The sequence below is a fragment of the Camellia sinensis genome, chromosome 4 (genome assembly GCF_055761805.1).
Source record: "Camellia sinensis isolate YWXY chromosome 4, ASM5576180v1, whole genome shotgun sequence".
In the NCBI taxonomy this organism is placed as follows: Eukaryota; Viridiplantae; Streptophyta; class Magnoliopsida; order Ericales; family Theaceae; genus Camellia; species Camellia sinensis.
In genome coordinates this window covers 181,658,366-181,668,043 of record NC_138964.1, presented here as the reverse complement: position 1 = coordinate 181,668,043, position 9,678 = coordinate 181,658,366, and positions in this window count along the sequence as shown.

Genomic DNA, 9,678 nt, shown 5'->3' with positions numbered 1-9,678 from the left:
ATTGAGTTGCGCGTAAACCGATTCACCGTTGAACGCGTACTCATTGATCCAGGGAGCACATCAGAGATTATGTACTACAAGACATTCACCAAACTTAGCTTCTCCGAATCCGATCTCTCTCCGGCCCCTTACCCCCTATTCGGCTTCAATGTCAATCCAGAGTACCCGTTGGGAAAAATCAGACTTCCCGTACGAGCAGGTACCCGAACAGTGGATGTAGGATTCTTGGTCGTCAAGTTGCCGTCACCATATAATCTGATCATGGGGCGCTCCTAGTTGCATACTATGCGGGCCTTCTCCAGCACCTATCATCAGCTGCTCCGCTTCCCGACAGAACGCGGTATTGAGCAAATTCGTGGCTCCTAGAAATCGGCACAAGCATGTTATCTTATTGCTGAGAAAACGCCAAAGGAACTACAGGTGAATTCCATTGAGTCACCGGATCGAGAAAACCTCGACGATGTTGGGCGGCCTCCAAATGAGAAGGCAACAGAAGACTTAGAACGAGTTCAAATCGATGGAAGCCCCGACAAGTTCTTCATGATCGGCGCCTCCTTGAACCAGGTTGGCAAACGACAGCTAATATCTTTCCTGCTCAGCAACCTCGATATCTTTGCATGGACTCCGTACGAGATGCCGGGTATAGATCCGTCAGTTTCACAGCACCATTTGAATGTCGATCCTAAGTGTAAGCCGATCATCCAAAAAAATCGACGGTCAGCCGCAGAGCATACTGCCACCGTTGTTGAGGAGGTTGACAGGTTGCTTGACTCCAGAGCAATTAGGGAAGTGATTTACCCTACATGGCTCTCTAATACGGTGGTGGTGAAGAAGAAAAATGGGACTTGGCGAGTGTGCGTCGACTTCACGGACCTAAACAAAGCCTGCCCAAAGGATTGTTTTCCTCTTCCCAGGATAGACCAGTTTGTAGATGCTATGGCGCGCCATCAGCGTATGAGCTTCCTTGATGCCTATAGAGGTTATCATCAAATCGCTATGCATCCGGAGGACCAAGAGAAAACTGCATTCCTCACCCCAAGAGGAATCTATTGCTATAAGGTAATGCTTTTTGGGTTGAAGAATGCGGGGGCAACCTACCAGAGACTGGTCACCACAATGTTTAAGGAGAAACTCGGCAAAACTATGGAAGTGTACATTGACGATATGGTGGTCAAATCCAAAGAGGAGCAGAATCATATAGCCGATCTGGAAGAGACATTCGCTATCCTACGCAAATATGGAATGAAGTTAAATGCTTCCAAATGTGTGTTTGGTATCGGCTCTGGAAAATTTTTGGGCTACATTGTTAACCACAAAGGAATCGAAGCCAACCCAAGGCAAATCACAGCAATCTTGGAGCTCAGCTCCCCTCGTTCAGTAAAAGAGGTCCAAAAATTGATGGGGATGGCTGCCGCACTTAACAGGTTTATAAGCCGGTCCATAGATTACTGCCGACAATTCTTTCATACACTACGGCAGGGCAAGGCCTTTGAATGGTTCACCGAGTGCGAAGCCGCTTTCAATGGCCTAAAGACCTACCTCCGCTCAGTACCACTCCTGACAACACCCTCTGCTGGCGACCCGCTCATTTTGTACCTGGCAGTTTCTGACCGAGCCGTAAGCGCCGTATTGATAAAGGAAGAGCTGGGGGAGCAGCGGCCAGTATACTATGTGAGCAAGGCAATGGCTGATGCCGAAACACGCTACCTTCCGCTAGAAAAGCTCATTCTAGCCCTATTTATGGCAGCAAGGAAGCTCATGCATTACTTCTAGGGGCATAGCATTGGGTCCTGACAGATTATCCCCTCCGATCAGTACGACGCAGTGCGGAAGCATCTAGACGTGTTTCGAAGTGGGCTCTAGAACTTGGCCAGTACGATATTCAATTTCTCCCCAGAACCTCAATCAAAGGACAGGTGCTTGCCGACTTCGTCGCCGAATTCACTGGGGGCCTTGCCGACTTCAAGTTTGATGTCGCCGACTTCAAGTCTGATGAAATTCATCTGAAGCCGAACCGGAGAATTTGTGTTGGGGACATCTGGCAGTTGTATTGTGATGAATCATCCAATTAACGGGGCAGCGGAGCTCGAGTTGTAATCATGTCCCCCGACGGCGCAATAATTGAGCAGGCCGTCAAGCTCGGCTTTGAAGCATCAAATAACGAAGCCGAATACGAAGCCCTCTTAGCCGGTTTGCAGAACACACATATGCTGGGTGCTCGTCGACTGCTTATATTTTGCGATTCAAAATTGGTGATCAATCAGCTGAAGGGGTAATACGCAGCAAGAAATGACCGTATGACGGCCTACATAAAAACGGCCAATTCTCTGTTGCCAAAATTTGACCATCATGAGTTGAACCAGATAACACGTGATCAAAACACCCATGCAGATGCCTTGGCTTGCTTAGCCTCCACGATCAACTTAGAGGTTAAATGGACCATCGAAGTAGGATTCATCCCAGAGCCAAGCATTGGCCCTCTGGAGGAAGTCTAGATCAACGTTGTCGAATCTGCACCAAGTTGGATGGATCCCATTGTTGCATTCCTGTCTTCTGAACAACTCTTAGAGGATAAGAAAAAAGCACACAAGCTGCGAAACAAAGCCATGCGATACTACCTGGATCCGCAAGGTAGGCTTTATAAAAAGTCACTCTCCAGCCCATATTTGGAATGTGTGCACCCGGACAAAGTCGGAGAGCTTCTGACTGAGATTCACAAAGGCAGTTGTGGAGCCCATTCTGGCGGACGCTCTTTGGCCCATCGAGTTATAACACAGGGGTATTATTGGCCGACAATGAGAGCGGACGCCGAGTGTTATGCAAAAAAGTGTGAACAATGCCAGAAATTCTCCCCATTAAATCATCTGTCTGCTAAAGAATTGAACTCTATCACCAGTCCGTGGCCGTTCGCCAAGTGGGGGCTTGATATTGTAGGACCATTACCGAGGGCCCTAGGGAACAAGCGATATCTAATCGTCGCAACAAATTACTTCACGAAATGGGTCGAAGTGGAGGCGTTAACACACATTTGAGATGCTAACGTTAAGCGCTTTGTGTGGAGGAACATCATAACACGATTCGGCATTCCCAAAGCCCTTATCTCAGACAACGGCACCCAGTTTGATTGTGGCGTATACCGAAAGCTGTGCAGCAAATATGGTATTCGGCCTTACTTTTCTACTCCAGCTTACCCCCAAAGCAATGGCCAGGTCGAAGCCTCTAATAAATCCATCTTGGACGGCATCAAGAAGAGGCTGGAAAAAGCCAAAGGAAAATGGGTCAAGGAATTGCCGAGCGTACTGTGGCCACATCGAACTACATCGAGAAGATCAACTGGAGAAACGCCGTTTGCCCTATGCTTTGGAACCCAGGCAATCTTACCCCTGGAGATCGGCCACCCCACACTTAGGTCGCAAGTTATTGATACGGGCCGAAATGACATGATACTGGCTTTGGATTTGATTCTAATCGAAAAACGAAAAGACCGACCCCTTGCGTCAATGGCATGGTACCAATAGCAGCTAGCAAAGTCGTATAATCACTGGGTTCAGCTGCGCCGCTACACACCAGGAGAATTGGTCCTGAAGAAGGTATTCCTAGCTGACAGGAAACCGGCCGATGGAAAATTAGGTCCTAACTAGGACGGCCCCTACCAGATTGACTCAATCGCCAGAGTAGGGGCATATCGGCTCAAAGACATGTCAGGAAGGAGTCTGCCACGGCCTTGGAATTCCACACATTTACGCAAATTTTATCATTAACCCGACTTATGGGACATGATGCTTGTTCTAAACTATTCGCTATGTACATCTCTTTTTCTATAATACAAAGATTCCCATTCATCTGCTACAGAATCTAGTTCAAAGATGTACTGATAAAGCCTCCGGATTCAGAGCGCCCTTCGTGGATATCACGATTGGCCAATTAAAGTCTCCGAATTCGGAGCCCCATCGGTAAATGACGTCTTTGGGCCGATAAAGCCTCCGGATTCAGAGTGCCCTTCATAGATATCACGATTGGCCAATTCAAGTCTCCGGATTTGGAGCCCCATCGGCGAATGACGTCTTTGGGCTGATAAAGCCTCCGGATTCGGAGCGCCCTTCGTGGATATCATGATTGGCCAATTCAAGTCTCCGGATTCAGAGCCCCATCGGCGAATGACATCTTTGGGCCGATAAAGCCTCCGGATTCGGAGCGCCCTTCGTGGATATCACGATTGGCCAATTCAAGTCTCCAGATTCGGAGCCCTATTGGCGAATGACGTCTTTGGGCCGACAAAGCCTCCGGATTCGGAGCGCCCTTCGGGGATATCACGATTGGCCAATTCAAGTCTCCGAATTCGGAGCCCCATCGGCGAATGACGTCTTTGGGCCGATAAAGCCTTTGGATTCCGAGCGCCCTTCGTGGATATCACGATTGGCCAATTCAAGACTCCACATTTGGAGCCCCATCGGCGAATGACGTCTTTAGACCGATAAAGCCTCTGGATTCGGAGCGCCCTTCGTGGATATCACGATTGGCCAATTCAAGACTCCGCATTTGGAGCCCCATCGGCGAATGACGTCTTTGGGCTAATCAATGTACCCTTTGGGTCGTGTGTAACACAATGACGTCGATTAAATCAAGCCGAACAATGTCCATTCAATCGTCTGGAATACGTTTATTTAAACATTTATATAATAAAATGCATGCAAGCATGTGTGTACCGAACAAAGCTTATAACAAAACATTGAAAATAAAATACTTTTTTATTCGACCAACCAACAATTACATAATCTTAGACGCGATCCGCGTTTTAACATTTATAACGAATATTTTTATTTGGCGTCTCCCTCATCATCGCTCTTTTCAACTTCAAAGGCAGAAAAGGTCAAACGATCATGATGATCTAGGTCACATAAGTTGAAATCGACACCCTTCGCTCGGAGAGCCTCTGCGGCCTGAAGAGCCGCAAGCCAACCATGCTTAAAGCCATGATTCTCACATCGGCAGACCTCCTCGGTAAGTGTGTCTTTCGTTTTGTCGATCCTAACTTTCCGGCTAGCATGGAAACCCTCCTCGTAACCCTTGGCCCTCGCATTTGCTACGGCGAACATGCCTTTCGTATCTCGATTGGCAATGGCATGACTCAATAGCCGTTAGGTCACCATCTTGTCCACAATCGAGTTAGATTGACCCGCCGCATGTGGATCGGCGACTTTAACCTTCCTAAGCTCCCTAAGCTCGCCCTGCGCCTTCTCTGCACGAGCCTCCAAACTGCAGACCCATTCATCCATTTTCTCCATCTCCCGCCGTGCGGCGCGCAGACGCATGCCGACTTCGAAGGCGGTGTACAGTCCTTTCACCGCCCCATGAATTCTTTCTCGAAACACTTCGAAATCTCATCGTCCAACCATCGATTGTTGGACTTCCGGTGGAAAGATTTGTTAAGCGAACTCGACCGCTACACCCAGATCATTGACGATGGAATCCGCCTCAGTCATCGGTGTATTCCCCACGAACACTGTTGTAACAGCGCCCGCGGAGGGAGGCCTCGTGCTACAGTTCGGACTCTTGATTTGTGTCATGGTTCTTAATCTGAACCAAAGAGTCCAAATCTGGCAAATCGTTTTGAGAAACAGATTTTTGAAAAAGTAGTGCCAAACATGGACTGCTTTGCCAGATACAGAGTCGCCACCTAAATATTTTAAAATGGGAGAATTTAGGAAACCCTGACTCGGTGCCGAAGGCCACATGTCCGTCATCACCGGAGTTGTCTCGGCTCGGGAGCTTGGGTACGATCGGGGAAGGTCAGCTATGAGCACCCCCTTTCGCCCGGTCCGAAGACCGGCCTCTACTAACCGTGATATCCGTTTTTGAAAACTTTACGTGTTCTTATTCCATTTATTAGCCTAGAATTACTATGTTATGCGCACAGCAAACAAGTATAGACTAGATTGCCTAATTTGGAAATAAACATTGCATATCCGTTTAGTTTGAAAATGCTTTGGAATTTGCTACTCGCAAGTAGGCTAAAATACGGATTTCAACGAGTTTTTCCAACTCAAACAACCCAACCTTCACCCACAGGCATTCAAAACAGTTTAACACATAAGCATCTAGCCACATGTTAAGCATGCTGTCATGGCAACATTCACACTCATGCGATATGCTAAAGCATTAAAATACTTACATAGTACTCCATGCCAAAACCAAGAACTTGTTAGCAAACATGCATGATCCAAGTCCATGTTAAGTGCCTAATGCATCGCATACAAAATGTCGCTAAGATAGGCTCGGCTAATCCTAAACATGTCATGTGAAAATGCACAATTAACACATATTCAATTTTTGAATTGAAGTACTGATGCAGTTAGCGTGATGTACCGAGCCTAATGCATGCAATACAAATGCATGGATGCACACATGCATAGCATAAGGTATGCTGAAATAAATGTGCCCTAATCTACCATCATAAGCAGGTAAATAAAAGGGAAGAAAGAAGTGAGGTTGGAAGACATACACACACACACCCACACTTATTACAAGTTTGCCCTCGCTCGGAGGGACCGAATAAATATTACAAATTAATTAACTACGCAAGCTAATTAAATATTACAAATTAATTAATTAACAAATATACTAATTTAGGAAAACAGTAAAACGTCTCGAGAAGCGCGCCGCCATGCGCAAGCTGCCTCTGTTTTCCTCCCTTTCCTCCTCTGGAGGTTGTCAAAACCTCAGGACTACATCCTTGGACAGAGGGGATCATCACCGGCTAGATGAAATTTCCACCGGCAGTGTTGTATGGCCATCGGCACAAAGTTGAAGCTGTCGGCAGAGAAAATGGTGCCGGTCGGCACATTACACTGCCGGTCGGCAGAGTATTCCTGCAGAACCTGCAACTCACAGCAACAGAGGGCAAAACAAGGCATGGCAGCATATTTCAAGGCATGTATGCACCAACCATGTCTCTTATCATTGTAATGACTCAAAGGGACATGTGCCTCGGTTCTCAGACCACCAATCACGCATTTCCATGCATGATGGCCCAAGGAACCAAGTATGCAACTTTGGTTTCAAATGCAATGCAAACCAATCAAACAAATTAGGCCCAATTCCTATCACCAATTCAAGGAACAAGGCATGCATGCAAAATGCAATGCAACCTAGGCATACAAGCTAGGAATGCAACATGGCATGGCAATTAACTCATGCAAGCATACAAGCATGCATATGGCAATACAAATAAGTGCAAAGATGGACTTAAACATGAATTAGGCAGCTCTAAAATAGGCCTAAAACAGTAGCCATTGTGCTAAAAGGTGAGGGCTAAATGGCATGCACACACACATGCACATAAGGACCAACACTTAAGCATAAATCAAACAACATTCAAGCACACTTGAAAGAAGGAAACATGGACAAGTTAGCATGCAACATGAGTATTGAAATCATGTTAGGATGGTGCCAAACCAAGCAACAAAATCAAGCCAAAACATGCAACGAATAGTCCAAGTGTTCAAAGCAAATCAATAAGGCATTGAACTACACTTAACATGACCAAACATGGCATGCATAGAAGGACCAAAATCAGAGGTTTAGCATGTTAAAACAAAGCTAAAGGACTACTTAGATGGCATCTAAATGGCCCAAATACAAAGGCATGCACCATGGTCAAAACATGGAGCATTGCAACACATGCTTTCAAAGCATTAAAGAGGCATGCAAGGCAATCAAACAAGCATGGAAATGGGACTGAAATGACATGTAGAATGATCCCAAATCATCAAAACAATGCAAAGATGGCATGCTACACATGCACATTCTCAAGGCTAACAAGCCCAAATACAAAGGAGCTATATAATGCATGCAAAGATCAACCCAAACGATTATGGACAGAGCTAAAACATGTCAAAATAAGCACATAAACTTCACAAATGCAAGCCTAAAACACGCTCCAACAAAGGCTAACAACCTAGAACATGTTAAGGCACAAATAAGGCATTACATGGCAACTATGCTAAACATGCATGAAGTTCCAAAACCAACTTGAAATCATGTTATATCATGGATATATAAGCATGAAAAACAAACCAAATATGCTCAACACACACTCAAGCATAGGCTTCCTTAAGAGGCCAAAATAGGTCCTTTTCAAGGACAACAAGGAGAGGGGGTGGCCCTCTCCTTCTTGGGACTTCAAAGCATCATCTTCACCACTGAAATCCCTCAAGATTTCAGTGGTGAAGAGACCTCAACACCAAAATCCCGGAGCTAGCACAAAATGGCTCAAAATGAGGCCTTTTGAGGCCTAAGGGTGGTCAAAAACCCTCAAACAACAAAACACTCTTAATAAACAATAAAGAGGGCTTAAAAATAGAACTTTTTTATGTTATACAATAATCACAAAAATAGCTCTAAGACTAGTAGAAAATCAATGCAAAAAAAGGGGGAAAAAAAAGACTAGTTTCTCACCCTTGATGCCTTCTTCAACAAAGATGCTCCAATGGCCTCCTTGAGCTTGAATCCAAGACAAAAACTTCAAAACACACTCTTTAGAACCTCAGCTCCTAGAGGAAGGTGAAACACTAGGTGTTTGTGTGCAATAATGAGACACAAAACACCTAGTGTGCAAAATGAGAGGAAAAGAGAGATAGGTTGTGTATGTCTAACCCTAACCCTAGAAAACCAGAGCTCTCCTCTGTCTTCTCTCCTCAAAAATGTCTAAAGGCTCTCTCCTTTGCCTTAGAGAGAGCTTCTCTCTATATGTCTCTTGTAAAGCTTACAAGACAAGCTTTGCAAGAGGGAGATCCCTCCATACACGTGTATGGAGGGGAGCAAAAGCTATACAGCTGTCTAAAAATATCTGCAAAAGCAGATGAACAGCAATCGGCCGGCAAAAAATGCCATCTTGGCCAAACAAAGTGCCGACCGGCACAAAATAGTGCGGACCGGCAACAAAGAGTGCCGGCCGGCAAACTATATTGCCGGTGGCAGCAAAAACCAGCCGGTGGCATCTAGCCACTGCCGGTGAAGGGTGGTGATGGTCTACAAGCCCCACCCTGCCCTTCCAAGGTAGGATACAAGTGTTTGGTGCAAAACCAGACACTAAACGGTCGAGTTCGGAGATCCTGAGGTAAGGCACGCGAGCCGAGGCCTCCGGGAACTCCAAACGAGCACAAACATGGATAATCACCGAGTGTTCAAACGGTGACGTCCAAGTCTTGAGGACGGTCAAAAATGGGGTGTCTACAACTGTGTAACTCAATGGTCATGGCATCGTGTCTGACTCATTCCTCAGTCGTGGTCACGGGGAGCCTCCCCGTTGATGCTTCTCTCTTCGGGGTGATCTGCTCCGATGGCTTGAAGGTTGACATTTTTCACTTTCCTTGGACGCCCTTCCTCCCGCACGCACAGGCTCGCCGCTGCGATTTATCGTAGTGTCTAGCTCAGCCAGCGTTCGTCCCTCTCCTCTGCTATTGAAGAACAGTCTGTTTGACATTCACCCTCGCCCCAAGCCAGTTCAAATTGAGTCTGAATGAGAATAAGTGGACCCACTGGCGCGAACTCACCCTATTTATTCGTAGGCATGCAGTGACCCCGAGGCAATTTCATTAACACTTTTGGCAGTCTCCAAATGACGGATGCCGATTGATATGTGCCACAGCCACTTCATGCATTAATTATCTAAACGGC